Genomic DNA, 13325 nt, shown 5'->3' on the forward strand with positions numbered 1-13325 from the left:
TTTCCCACCACACACACGCACACACCAGGAATCAGGAATGCCAGGTGACCATCAGGTGATGGTCGGGCGGTTGTTACACTGCCTCTCTAAAATAATAATTGGTCACAGCCGGTACCAGGGAAAGGCAGTCTCCCAGTAGATAGAAACACCCGAAGTTGGTGATCATCAGCTTTCTGGTAAGGTCTCAGGAGTTGGACAAGTGGGCTCAAGCATGGACGTTAAGAGGCAAAATGGCAGAGTTTAACTGGTATATGACCTCCTAGGAACATTTGACTGGTGAGGGAAGAACACCTCAAATGAGCATTCGTACAGTACTAGTAAACACGCTGCGCATTTCGCCTCCCAAGTGCTGGCAGGGCGCTGCGCATGCGGATAGCCCACTCCAAGGGAAAAATCAGGGGAGCCGGGATGCAAGACCCCAGAGGTATGGCAACATATAAAACCCCAAGTCAAAAGATCAAACCATGCACTTGACCTCTCCAGTTGCCCGCTTGGCCCTCTTCCGAGTGTAGAGTGTACTTTATTTCATTTCTGCTCTATAGCTTTTTTTTTTTTTTTTTCTTTCAGACTCTGCAACTCCCCTCTAAAGCTTTTTAACAAACCTTCCCTCCTGCTCTAAAACTTGGCCCGGTGTCTCCTTCTGCCTTTAGCTCCTCGGTTCAATTCCTTCTTCTGAGGAGGCGGGAACTGATGTTGCTGCAGACCCGTATGGATTTGCCACTGGTAACACTTCTACAGCTTCCTGGATGCCAGCCCCAATCCTGGCAGAATTATTTCCTCTAATCTCTTTTTGCCTCTTTGGGGATTTTTATATTGTTTTCAGGAATATGAGCATGCTGGTCTTCATTCCGCAATTAGGCCATAAACCCTTTTGGAGAGTATGTTTTAATTAAAACTATTTTTATTTAGGCTGTAGGGGCCCTGTTTACAGGAAATTCAATAGGAATAGTGACTCCTGATATTGTCCAAGAAGGGACCTTGGGCAAGTTACTTAAAAGTCTCTAAGCTCAATTGTCCTGACTGATGAAATGGGCACTACTTCTACTTCACAAAGTTGTGGTGGTTATTAGATGAAATCATATATTTAAAGCCCCTAACACAATGCCTGGAATACGGTGAGTGGCATCTATTAATCCCCAACATGATAGATATTTTATTTTTTTATCTCATGTTTCTTTTGCACGTGGCATATGCTGAGTATTTTTAGAATAAATGAATTAATAAATGACTTGTTCTTCTCCCTTTGTCTAAAACAGGTGTTCTTCACCCTTTTCTCTTTCCAACACACCTGAGAGACTCTCATCTGTACTCTCCCATTAGAGTACAGTGTACTCTTCCATCAGCAATACATTGCACTATGGCAGAACTCCCAACAGAGGGCCACATTCCCCACGACACCTATCCACAGTCAACAGAAATGTAATTTGAAAGCCTTTGTAAAATGTCCCAGAGCAGTAGACACCTCTGGTTGAGAATCACTAATGAGGAACATTTTCCCTCCACTAAACTGCATTTTTCTTTTCTTAAAGACTGCAAATTCACCCTTTCCATGAAACCTCCCGAAATAAACCTTTCTTACCTTATTGCTCCAAGTAGATAATGTGCACTTGGGAAGTGACCATATTTCCCTTTTTTACTTTACAACCAAGAAGCCAAAGCCACATTTGAAGCCCCAAATTTTTATGATTGTGCTGAACATCATGGTGTATAGTCTCATTTTTATATTCACATGATCCTGATTTTTTCCCATTGTCTTGGTGATTAACATTCAGCTCTTCATTACTTATTTAAATTTCCACAGCCAGATTAAATTTCTCCTCAGAAAATGGAATTTTCTTTTCTATAGTGTTGTCAGCTTGCAAATTTTCCAAATTTTTATGTGCTCTGTTTACCTAAAACTGAATGTGATTAACAGCACCCAAGTCACCTCTTGAATGCTTTGCTTCTTGGACATTTCTTCTGCCATATACCCTAAATCATCTATCTCAAATTCAAAGTTCCACAAATCTCTAGAGTGGGGGGAAATGCTACCGGTCTCTGCTAAAATATAACAAGAGTGACCTTTGTTCCAGTTCCCAACAAGTTCCTCATCTCCATTTGAGACCGTCTCAGCCTGGATTTCATTGCCCATATCATTATCAGCAGGTTGGTCAAAGCCATTCAACAAGTCTCTAGGGAGTTCCAATTCCAAACTTTCCCACATTTTCCTGTCTTCTAAGCCCTCCAAACTGTTCCAACCTCTGCTATTACTCAGTTCCAAATTCACTTCCACATTTTCAGATATCTACAACAAAGCCCCACTCCCAGTACTGATTTACTGTATTAGTCCATTTTCATGCTGCTGATAAAGACATACCAGAGACTGGGAAATTTACAAAAGAAAGAGGTTTGTTGGACTTACTGTTCCACATGGCTGTGGAAGCCTCACTATCATGGAGGAAGGCAAAGAAAAGCAAGTCATGTCTTACATGGATGGCATCAGGGAAAAAGAGAGGGAACTCGTGCAGAGGAACTCCTCTTTATAAAATGAGCAAATTTCTATCATTTTATATCACAAGAACAGGATGGGAAAGACTTCCCCTCACGATTCAATTATCTTCCACAAGGTCTCTCCCATAACACATGGGAATTCAAAATGAAATTTGGGTGGGGACATAACCAAACCATATTAGTCACCTTGACTTTTCTTACTCTGGTTTTTCTCTTGGACACAATCCTGGGATTCTTCCTTAGTTTCACTCTGTCACCCATAAATCATATTCCCCAACTGTGTACCCAGTCTAGCACTTGGAACTGTAAATCCCATATGTTTACATAGGGCATGAGGGCTGTCGGAAGCCTGAAATCTTTAGTGATGATAAAGATACACTATGACTATTATAGTGGTTAACATAGTGAGCCTTGAGTTGATTTGTCAGTAAATGCATGAAACAGTAAACAAATTTACTAAGTAGTTGACTGAGAGAGCAAAGTTGAGGGAGTTTCCTGCTAGAAACAAATATTTGGATGGGTTATGCTAATTAAAAATGGAAAGTTTGCACTCTGGATTGGGATAAATGAATGCACATATTTGTACTAGGTAGGCTAAAGCAAATGTCTTCGTTCACTGGTCAAGAAAGAGTTTTCAATTTGATCCAGTAGGGGTCTGGCACACTGGGATCTCTTAAACGTCTTAGTCATTTGTCATCTTTATATAGTGGATTGCTCAAAGACGACAGTCTCTCTCTCTCTTTCTCTATTAAACTTTTTATTTAGACATGATTATAAGAAAACATAGCACCAAGAGGCTGCATGTACTCATTACACAGTTTTCCTCAAATACCTTTCATTTCTATAGTACAATATAAAAACCAGGAAATTGACATTGGTGCAAAGTGTATAGATACCTCTATGACGTTTTATCACAAGTGTAGATTTGTGTAACCACCACCACAATGAAGATTCAGAACTCTTTGATCGCCACAGAGATCATCCTCATACTACCTCTTTATAGGCATATTCATTTTCTTCTCCTCCGCTATCCCTAAACCCTAGCAACCACTAACGTATTTCTCATATCTATAATTTTATTACTTACAGAATGTTCTATAAATGGAATCATATGGTGTGTGATCTTTTGAGATTGACTTTTTGTTCCACTATTTTTATTCCTGAAATCCAACCAAGTTGTTTCATGTATCGATAGTTTATTCCTTTTTATTGGTGAGTAATATTCTGTGGTAGGATATAACATAGTCTGTTTATTCATCTATTGAAGGACATTCACTAGTTTCTATGTTTGGCTATTACAAATAAACCTGCTGTGAATATTGTGTACAAGTTTTTATGTGGATATAAACTTTCATGTCTCTGGGATAAATGCCCAGGAGTGTGATTACTGGGTTGTATCATAAATATATGTTTAATTGTTTACAAAACTGCCAAACTACTTTCTAGAGTGACTATAGCATCTTACATGCCCACAAATAAATGTAGGAGAGATCCAATTTCTTTGCATCCTTACTAACATTTGGTATTATCGTTTTTTATTTGAGCTAGTCTAGTAGGTTTGCAGTAATAGCACATCATGGTCTTAATTTGCTTTTCCCTAAAATCTAACAAGTTTATTCTTTTCATGTACTTAATTGCCATCTGTATATCCTCTTCAGTGAAAGTTTCCTTGTGTACTTTGCCCATTTTCTAATTGTATTGTTTGTTTTCATACTGTTGAGTTTGGGGAATTCTTTACATATTCTATCTGTGAATACTTTATCTTGTATGTGACTTGTAAATATTTTCTTCCAGTCTGTAGCTTGTCTTTTTAGTGTCTAAAGAGAGTTTTCAAAGCAAATTTTTAAAAATTCATGTCCAATTTATAATTTTTTTTATTGATTTGATGTCATATCTAGAACGCATCACCAAGCCCTGGGTCCCCAAGATTTTCTCCTATGTTTTTGTCTAAAAGTTGTATAGCTTTATGTTTTACATTTAAATCTATGATTCATTTTGAGTTCATCTTTCTGGAATGCGTGAGGTTTATGTAGAGGTCCTTTTGTATTTTTTTGGGATTTTTTGCCTGTAGCTGTCCAATTGCTGCAAGACCATTTGTTGAGAAGGCTATCCTTCTTCCACTGAATTGGTTTGCATTTTTGTCAAAAGTCAGTTAGCCAAATAATGCTCTTTTAACAGTTTCAGCTGATTAGATCCAGTTGTGGTGATACAGCATTTTGTTTTCATATTTTACAGGCAAATGCTGTTATAACCGGATTTTTTCTTTTTTTAAGGCATAAGCCGAATATAAATGAATAATTAATTATACTTGAATTCTTAAATAACTTTAGTAGCCTTCAAATAGGACACATGCGTGACTAGTAAAGTCTGTTTGGATCTTTCTATGTCATATGACTTGTTTTGAAGTCTGGGTCTACATATATAAAAGCTTTTAAGAGTATAAACTGTATGTCCTTTTTCCTTAGTTCATCTCTATACAATATAAAATCCATGAATATGAACCACTTGTTGGTGAATACAAACTCAGATGCTCATCTTCCTTCTTGATAAATAGTTTCATTCATGCCATCCTAGCAAATAGAAATAATGGTATTGGCAGAGTGCGGTGGCTCATGCCTGTAATCCCAGTACTTTGGGAGGCTGAGGTGGCCCGATCACCTGAGGTCAGGAGTTCAAGACCAGCCTGGAGAACATGGTAAAACCCTGTCTCTACTAAAAATTAAAAAAAATAATAATAATTAGCTGGGCATGGTGGTACATGCCAGTGATCCCAGCTACTCAGGAGACTGAGGCAGGAGAATCACTTGAACCTGCGAGGCTGAGGTTGCAGTGACCCAAAATCATGCCATTGCACTCCAGCCTGGGTGACAGAGTGAGACTCATTCTCAAAAAAAAAAAAAAAAAAAAAAAAAAAAAAAAAAAAAAAAAAAAAAAAAAAAAAAAAAAAAAAGAAAAAAGAAAAAATTAAAAAATTGATATCATCTGTATCAAGATAACAAAAACTTTTTAACATTTAGATTCTTTAGATGATGAGTCTAAAAATGGTCAGACTGGCCTAGCACCTTGGGAGGCCGAGACAGGTGGATTGCCTGTGCTCAAGAGTTTGAGAACAGCCTGGCCAACATGGTGAAAACCCGTCTCTACCAAAAATAGACAAAATTCGCTGGGTGTGGTGGCAGGGACCTGTAATCCCAGCTACTCAGGAGGCCAAAGCACAAGAATTTCTTGAACCCAGAAGAAGGAGGTTGCAGTGAGCCAAGATTATGCTACTGCACTCCAGCCTGGGCGACAGAGTGAGACACTGTCTCCAAAAAAATAAAAATAAAAATAAATAAATAAATAATCATCCCTTTGGACTTCCTGTAGCTTTTCTTCCACCTAGCAGCTTTGCTTTTGTAATAATGCAGCAGGGAGCTCTTAAGCTTCAGCAACTCAAGAAACAGAATTGAAGACTCCTCCTTACTGTTTCAAGTTCTTTTCATTCTCAACAGCTCAATTTTATTGAGAACTGCTCTGGTTTTGTTCTAGTACCTAAGGCTATAGTGAAGGTCTATGCTAATTTGTATGGCTGCAGAAGCAATTTTAACCTTTTTCTTTGAAATCCCACAAGTCAGAAGGGTTTTTGTTGTCATGCTATTCTAGTTCTCTGCAAATATCATATCTTGATAAGACAAATTTTTGCAGTGTCAGAAATTAACTGTCTGCTGACTAAGGTGAATTAATTTTCAATCGCTGGACTGCCTACCTGGAAGAAGATAAAAATACAAATTGAATATGTGTTTCAAAAGCTCTTGCAGTTCCTGTTTTACATGGAAATATGTGAAAAATTAAATCTTTTGAGATTTAAAAGAGATCCAGTTATTTTGCATTTTGTATAACTTTTCACAACATTAAGAATAAGTTGTCAATAAAAACTAATAGAATAAAACTAAAATATTCTAAATCATTAAGAAAGCATTGTTTCCCAAGGTAATAGTTGAATTGTACAGTCTGTGATGAAAGATGGAAATACAATGAATGGCTTCATATCAAAAAAGAATAATGTCCTTCTAAGCCATCATGACAAACAGTTTTTCTCACAGTAGTCTTAACATCTGGGCGGGAGCTATAAGAATTCCAGAATTATTATTAGGACACTGGGATCATTCAAGATTGAAATAATGATAACACAAAATTCTTGAAAACTTCAAAATCTGCTATAATGCTACCTATAATGGAGTGTATTAGTGAGAACTTAACTGTGTTCTGCCTTATATATCAGCTGGGCTCATTGGAAAAAATGAAAATTTCAGTGAACAATGTTAGTTCATAATTCATGTGAAGCAACATGAAATCTTAATACACTATTTATGGGATGTAAACTGGCACAATAACCAAAGAAAACAAGACATCAGTCTCACTATTCAACATACCCTGAAAATACTCTTACATTTATACTCCAGAAGAGAGTGTACAATAATTTTTACCCCGCGTCGTTAATAATAGCAAAACACTGAAAGCAACACAAACATCCATAAGCAATAGAATGGAGAAATAACAGATACACAATAGAAAAAATAATTTGCAATTTTTGTCAACAACATACATGAATGTCTCAATCATAATGTTGATCAAAAGAGGCAGATCACAGAAGAACATATGCATTCTAACTCAAGACTTAAAAGTACAAAATAGAGGAAACAAAATGTTTTAGTGCAGTAGTCCCCAACCTTTTCGGTACCAGGGACTGCTTTCATGGAAGACAATTTTTACGTGGGGTGCAGGGATGGGTGTCAGGTAGGGGAAATCGCTTCAGGATGAAATTGTTCTACCTTAGATCATCATGCATTAGATTCTAATAGGGAGTGTGCAACCTAGATCCCTCGCATGTGCAGTTCACAGTAAGGTTCGTGCTCTTATGAGATCTAATGCCACCGTTTATTTGACATGAGGCAGAGCTCAGGCGGTAAAACTCTCTCCTGGCACTCAACTCCTGCTGGGCAGCCTGGTTCCTTAAAGGCTATGGACCTGTACTGGTCTGCAGCCAATGGCTGGGAACCCCTGTTTTAGGGTACTTTTGTAGGTGATAAACTTATAAAATGAAGAAAGGGCATAATTATCACAAAATTCCTAATGGTCAGCATTCTAGAAGAGAGAGAGGTTTGTAGATTCTGTGAGTGACACATAACGTGGCCCTTTTGCTTCCAGCGTCCAGATAGAAGGAGACCTGGCTCTCTTGGAACTCATGCTTTGAAGATGTCCAAGCAGCTCATGAAAAGGAATCAAGACTTGGGTTTGAAGAAGCATTCTGGCAATAGCCAGTACCAACTTTACAGCTGCATGAGTGAGAAATCTTGAAGGTAGGTCCTCCATTCTAACAACTCCAGCTAATACTTTATAAATAAAATAGTAGCTGTTCCCACAAAGCCATCCCAAATTATAGATTTGTGGGGGGTGTGGGGAGATTGTACTTGGTTTAAGCCTCTATGTTTTGTTTGTGGTTTGTTGTCATATAGCTTGCAGATAAGCAGCATGCTGCCTAACCCTTAAGTGTCACATGAGGAAGAAGTAAGGAACAAGAACAAAGGTGCTCAAAATTCTTTCAGATTTTTTTTTTAAAGGGCTTCCAGTTTGAGGATACTACAACTGTACAGCTGAAGGAATCTGACCAGAATAAGCAGGAAACAGCAGCCACGGCTAGAAGGCCCCATTTTAAAAAGCCTGACTGTCATCTCAGGTCCAAAGTACTGGCTCTAGAGCTTTGCTGGACTAGTCCTTCAACCTCCTGCACTCCATGCTAGTCCTTCACACTGAAGATGACATCTCATCTCGGTCCTGCCTCTCTCACTTGTAGTGACAGTGTTCCAGCCCTGCTCTGCTCTCACCCTGAGTGCCTAACTCCAGCTAGTTAAAACTGGGGCTTGAAGATGTGAAACATTCAGAAGGAGCTTTTCTGATACAGACCTAAAATCAACAAAAGCAGTCATAGCCATCATGCCTGACATCAGTCCAACTCCACAAGAGTCAGTAACAATAAACCTAAGTCCAGAAACTGTCCCAGGAAAATGAAAGCTACCACATGAGAAATTTCCCAAATGTAGGTTAGGGTTTTCTCCCATAGGAACACAATGGCCCCTTAACAGCCATAGAAAGAGCTCTCAATCTTTTCTAAAATTTATTAGCAACTCTTTTTCATTTTCTCAAGTACCTCTTGGGAATAGTTTGAAGAGTTCATTGCAACTTATAAGTTGTAATTAGGGACTTATGGTTTCCCTGGAGTTTAGGGCCAATAGCTACAGAATCTTATTAAAGAATTTAATTAATGTATTTCCACCACATTTCTACTGACTAGGAGGGAAATCAGAATAGTGATGAAAGACTTTTTATAAAAAATAAATGAAGTTAGGTAAATTATGGTTTTTAAGCTTCATTATAAAAGATACTCTTAATGCAATCTTGTTAACCTAAATAGGTTAAAATGCTTCTCTATGTTTTTTTTAAAAAAACTGCCATTTCTATTTTAAGATAAATTGAGACTCAAAAGGATATTCCATCTTTTGGTGAAATCAGTTTGTCAAAGATTTGGAAAAAATATAATCTTGATTATAAGGGGCAGATGGAATGAAGACTATCACAGCTAAGAGACAACTTGGGAAATAGCTCCACTAGTGTTAGAGTACTCAAAGAGGGGATATTTCACACAGTTCTTTTCATTCTGTGAAAATAAACATTAAAGTTAATGTGCTAAAATATATCCCCACCAATCTATAAAATGTCCCCAAATAAAGATTCATTAATTAGCAGTAAATACGTTTTGCATTTAGGATCAACCTGTTGAAATATTAGTATTCATGGAAACAGTACTGTGTCAGTTATTAAGGTTTTATCTTGGATCTTTTAAAATACTACTTGGACCTTTTGAAATATTGCTTCTAACTAAAGATAATTTCTGAATAAAATTTAATGACATTTTATTCCTCTTTATCAAGGTATAGCTTATATCTCCACCTACTCTACGAAGACCTCCATGAACTCCCAGACCCTAAAACAATTAATTACTCCATCTCCTTTAATCTCACAGCATTTTAGGCATGTCTCCATTATAAATGTATAACCACTTGCTAAGACATAAACTCCTAGAATTTTGATGGTGCCAAAACAAATGTGCTTAAAGATTATCAAGTCATAAAAGAATTGTGACACCTGTAAATTTTGTGCAATAGAGAAATTCTTTTTCAGTTCAAAAAGAATATGTTATTCTTGCTACAGAGGCTTCAGGAGCATTCAGAATAGAAACAAACAGAAAGCATTAGCAATAGGCATATCAAGACACTACTCCCAGTTAGTGAGTATATGCTGGCAAGCATTTCACCACACTTACTTAACAAAGCAATTCTCCTAAGAAATAAAATTGATAGGGACCCTGTGATATAACACCTGAATCTGTAAATTTGCAATTGAAAAAAACAGAATTCTCTGAATTCAGCAACAGGTGCCTTGTTACAAGAAAGTAGCTATTTAAGACCAGACCAGCATGGAAGAGGAGTAACACGGAAGGTTTACTAGAACCTGAGAGAGAACAAATGAGTCTAGAGCAGAAGAGAAACGATGCATGAATTAGGAATAAGAAGGATTTCAAGTTAATCTTCTCCAAACACCATGATATAGCATTTTTACTTCTTCTAATTCTGTCTACCTCTACCAATACATCATTTCACTATACTTAAGTTAATTTAATGGTAAACTACTGCTATTGTTCTTGTTTATCAGTGTGAGTCCAGGCATTCTCAATCCTTTAATTAACTTTACAACATTTAGAAATAACCTCTCAAGTATTATCAAAGATAGCTATCAGAATCAATTTAACATGTCCAAAAGTTGCAAATGCAATAAAAATTCTGGTGTTCAGAATGAGTCTACCAGGTAAGCGTTTTTTTCCTTACAGAATTTCCTACAGACATTTCTTACCAAATCTTCCTCAAACACAGCATATTTCTCTAAGTGCACTATGTATTCCCCAAGCATGCATTCTCCCTAATTTAGAGTTCTCAGTTACTGGGACAGTGACTGACATATATAGGCATTCAATAAATATTTGTGAAAAAAAGGATGGTCAGAGCTCCCTTTAGCTAAACCTCCAAAGTAAAGTAATTGAGTGTTTTAATTGTGGATACTTAAATCTATCTTGCTATTCATAACAAACATCATATAATAAGACTATTGGTATAAACTGTTTTTTTTGGTGTGTCTTCACATCATTATGTAGATCAACTGATTTGAATGTGGTCTTTTTAAAAAACAGTAACTGGGATTTCTATAATTTGAAAAATATGGTCTTGCAGAGCAGTTATATCAAAATAGGATCAGGTAAAACTCTGTGATATTATTTCCTTATTTTCAATTTAGCTTGGGATCCAGGGAATAGATGGTAACTGTAAGGGTTATTGCCGAGTTTAGAATGAGGAAACTGAGACCAGCATAAGATAATTAAATGCCAATTTATTCAGCTCCCGCGCGAGGTTCCATGGTCCCGGGGAAAGGGGCCACGGAAGTCGCGCCAACGTCCTGGGGCGTGGGGTTTTATGGCTAGGAGGAATGAGCAACAGCTGGGTGCTCTCATTGACTCCAGGGGAGCGGGATTGAGACGGGGCGGGCCGCTATTGGTTAGTGGGTTGTTGGGCGGGTTTCCGGTGGGAGAGCCGGCCAGGAGCCTTGCATCAGCTGGAGCCTTCCAGGGGAGCCATGAGGCAGAGCTAGGTGCCGGGTGCAGAGGTGGGTGTGTCCAACCTCCCAGCGAGGCAACCGGCCTTACAGTAATAAAGAGAAATGATGTGGGTTTTCAATTCATGCAAAAGAGGATTCTTCTCCAAGGGAACATCAGATGGTTTGCATGCTGATTGGATCTATGTGTCTGCCTAAATCTCAGGTCAAATTACAATCCCTAATGTTGGAGGTGGAGCCTGGTGGGAGGTGACTACAACACAGCAGTTGATTTCCCTCTTTGGTGCTGCTCTTGGGATAGGATTCTCACGAGATCTGGTTGTTTAAAAGAGTGTGGCACCTCCCCCACCTGGCTCTCTTACTCCTGCTTCAGCCACGAAAGATGAGCCTGCTTTCCCTTTGCCTTCCGTCATAATTGTAAGTTTTCCTGAGGCCTCCCCCGAAGCTGAGCAAATGCCAGTGTCATGCTTCCTGTACAGCCTGTGAAACCATAAGCCAGATAAACCTCTAACCTCTTTATTAATTACTCAGTCTCAGGAACTTCTTTATAGCAATGTGAGACTGAACTAATACACATGCCTTATTTATAAAACTTCTGATTTTGTATCTCTAGACAAAAGTGAGACAGAAAAAGCTTTTCCAACCAAATTCAGATTGATTTGGGTCAACCCCTCAAAACTAGGATTGGAATAGGGCTCTTACGGTCAATTTTTAATTAGACTAATTTAAGCCATAACGTACTATCTTTCCTCAGATATTCCTCTAAAAACAGAAAACTAGACATTTCCTTTTCTGATAAGGACATATGCCAAAGTCATAATTACTGCTTGAAATGGGGAATATGGTAGAAAAATTAGTTTAATAAATACTTGGTGGTCAGGCACAGTGGCTCACGCCTGTAATCCCAGAACTTTGGGAGGCTGAAGTGGGTGGATCACCTGAGGTCAGAAGTTCAAGACCAGCCTGATCAACATGGTGAAACCCTGTCTCTAAAAAAATAGAAAAATTAGTCGGGCATGGTGGTGTGTGCCTGTAACATCAGCTACTCGGAAGGAAGGCTGAGTTAAGAGAATCACTTGAACCTGGGAGGCGGAGCTGGCAGTGAGCCAACATCATGCCATTATACTCCAGCCTGGGTAAGACTCCATCTCAAAAAGAAAAATAAATAAATAAATAAAATAAGTACTTGGCAGACATGCATGGTTATACATATTTTTGATTAAAGTATTTGAAACGACTGAATGTCAACACTAATTGTCACCATTTATATTAACACACAAAGGTAAAATGGTAATTCTGGCACCAAGGAAAAAAATAGTGGCAATGAGGAAAATACTTGTATTTATTGGCAAATTGAGTTATACATAGAAATCTCCCAAATTAAGAGTCAGAAAAGTGGTTCATGCTAACCTGATCACTTTGAAGAACCAACATGCTAAATATCCCAATTTGCTTTAGTTTGATTAAAATAGACATTTTTATTCCTTAGGAAAGGTCTCAGTCTTTAAGAATCCATACTCGTCATTCTTATGCAATGCTTTTGTGCCTGCCATGATGTTAAGGAATACAACAGTTCTAGAGCTAGATCCAGAAGTATGTAAGCTTGTGGGAAATCTAACTGGATTCAGACCAAGAGGAAGACAGGCTCCCAGGTGTTCTGTTAGATGCAGATGGAACTCCTACCTCTTGCCATCTCCTCTAATCAGCAGAGGAATGGCCGGATCAATTTTCAAATTTTATTCATGATACAGTGTTAGACTCCTTTTGTTACCTAGAATGGAGATGCTGTCAACGAGTTAAGAAAAATAAAGCAAATCTTAAGGATATATAAGAACTAGGTCTATAGATTTGAGACAAGTCTATAGATCATGCAGTCTTTTTGCTTTCACTCTTGGTTGATGGAACCTACTTCTCCCAAGGTCTTACATTACTAGGCATCTCTATTTCATCTGCTTGTTTGCTTGTTTATACATTGAGAGAGTAGTTCCTACTGCACAGGGCTGTCATAAGGATTCGTGAATTAAGTAGTGCAAAGCATTTAGAGAAAGGCTGGATTTCTTTACCCCACTCATCTCCCTTTCTCCTCCAAGTGCTTCTCTTTCTTTAAACCTCCCACCCTTCTTGCCCCATCTTAA

The sequence above is a fragment of the Cebus imitator genome, unplaced genomic scaffold (assembly GCF_001604975.1).
Source record: "Cebus imitator isolate Cc_AM_T3 unplaced genomic scaffold, Cebus_imitator-1.0 Scaffold119, whole genome shotgun sequence".
NCBI lineage: Eukaryota > Metazoa > Chordata > Mammalia > Primates > Cebidae > Cebus > Cebus imitator.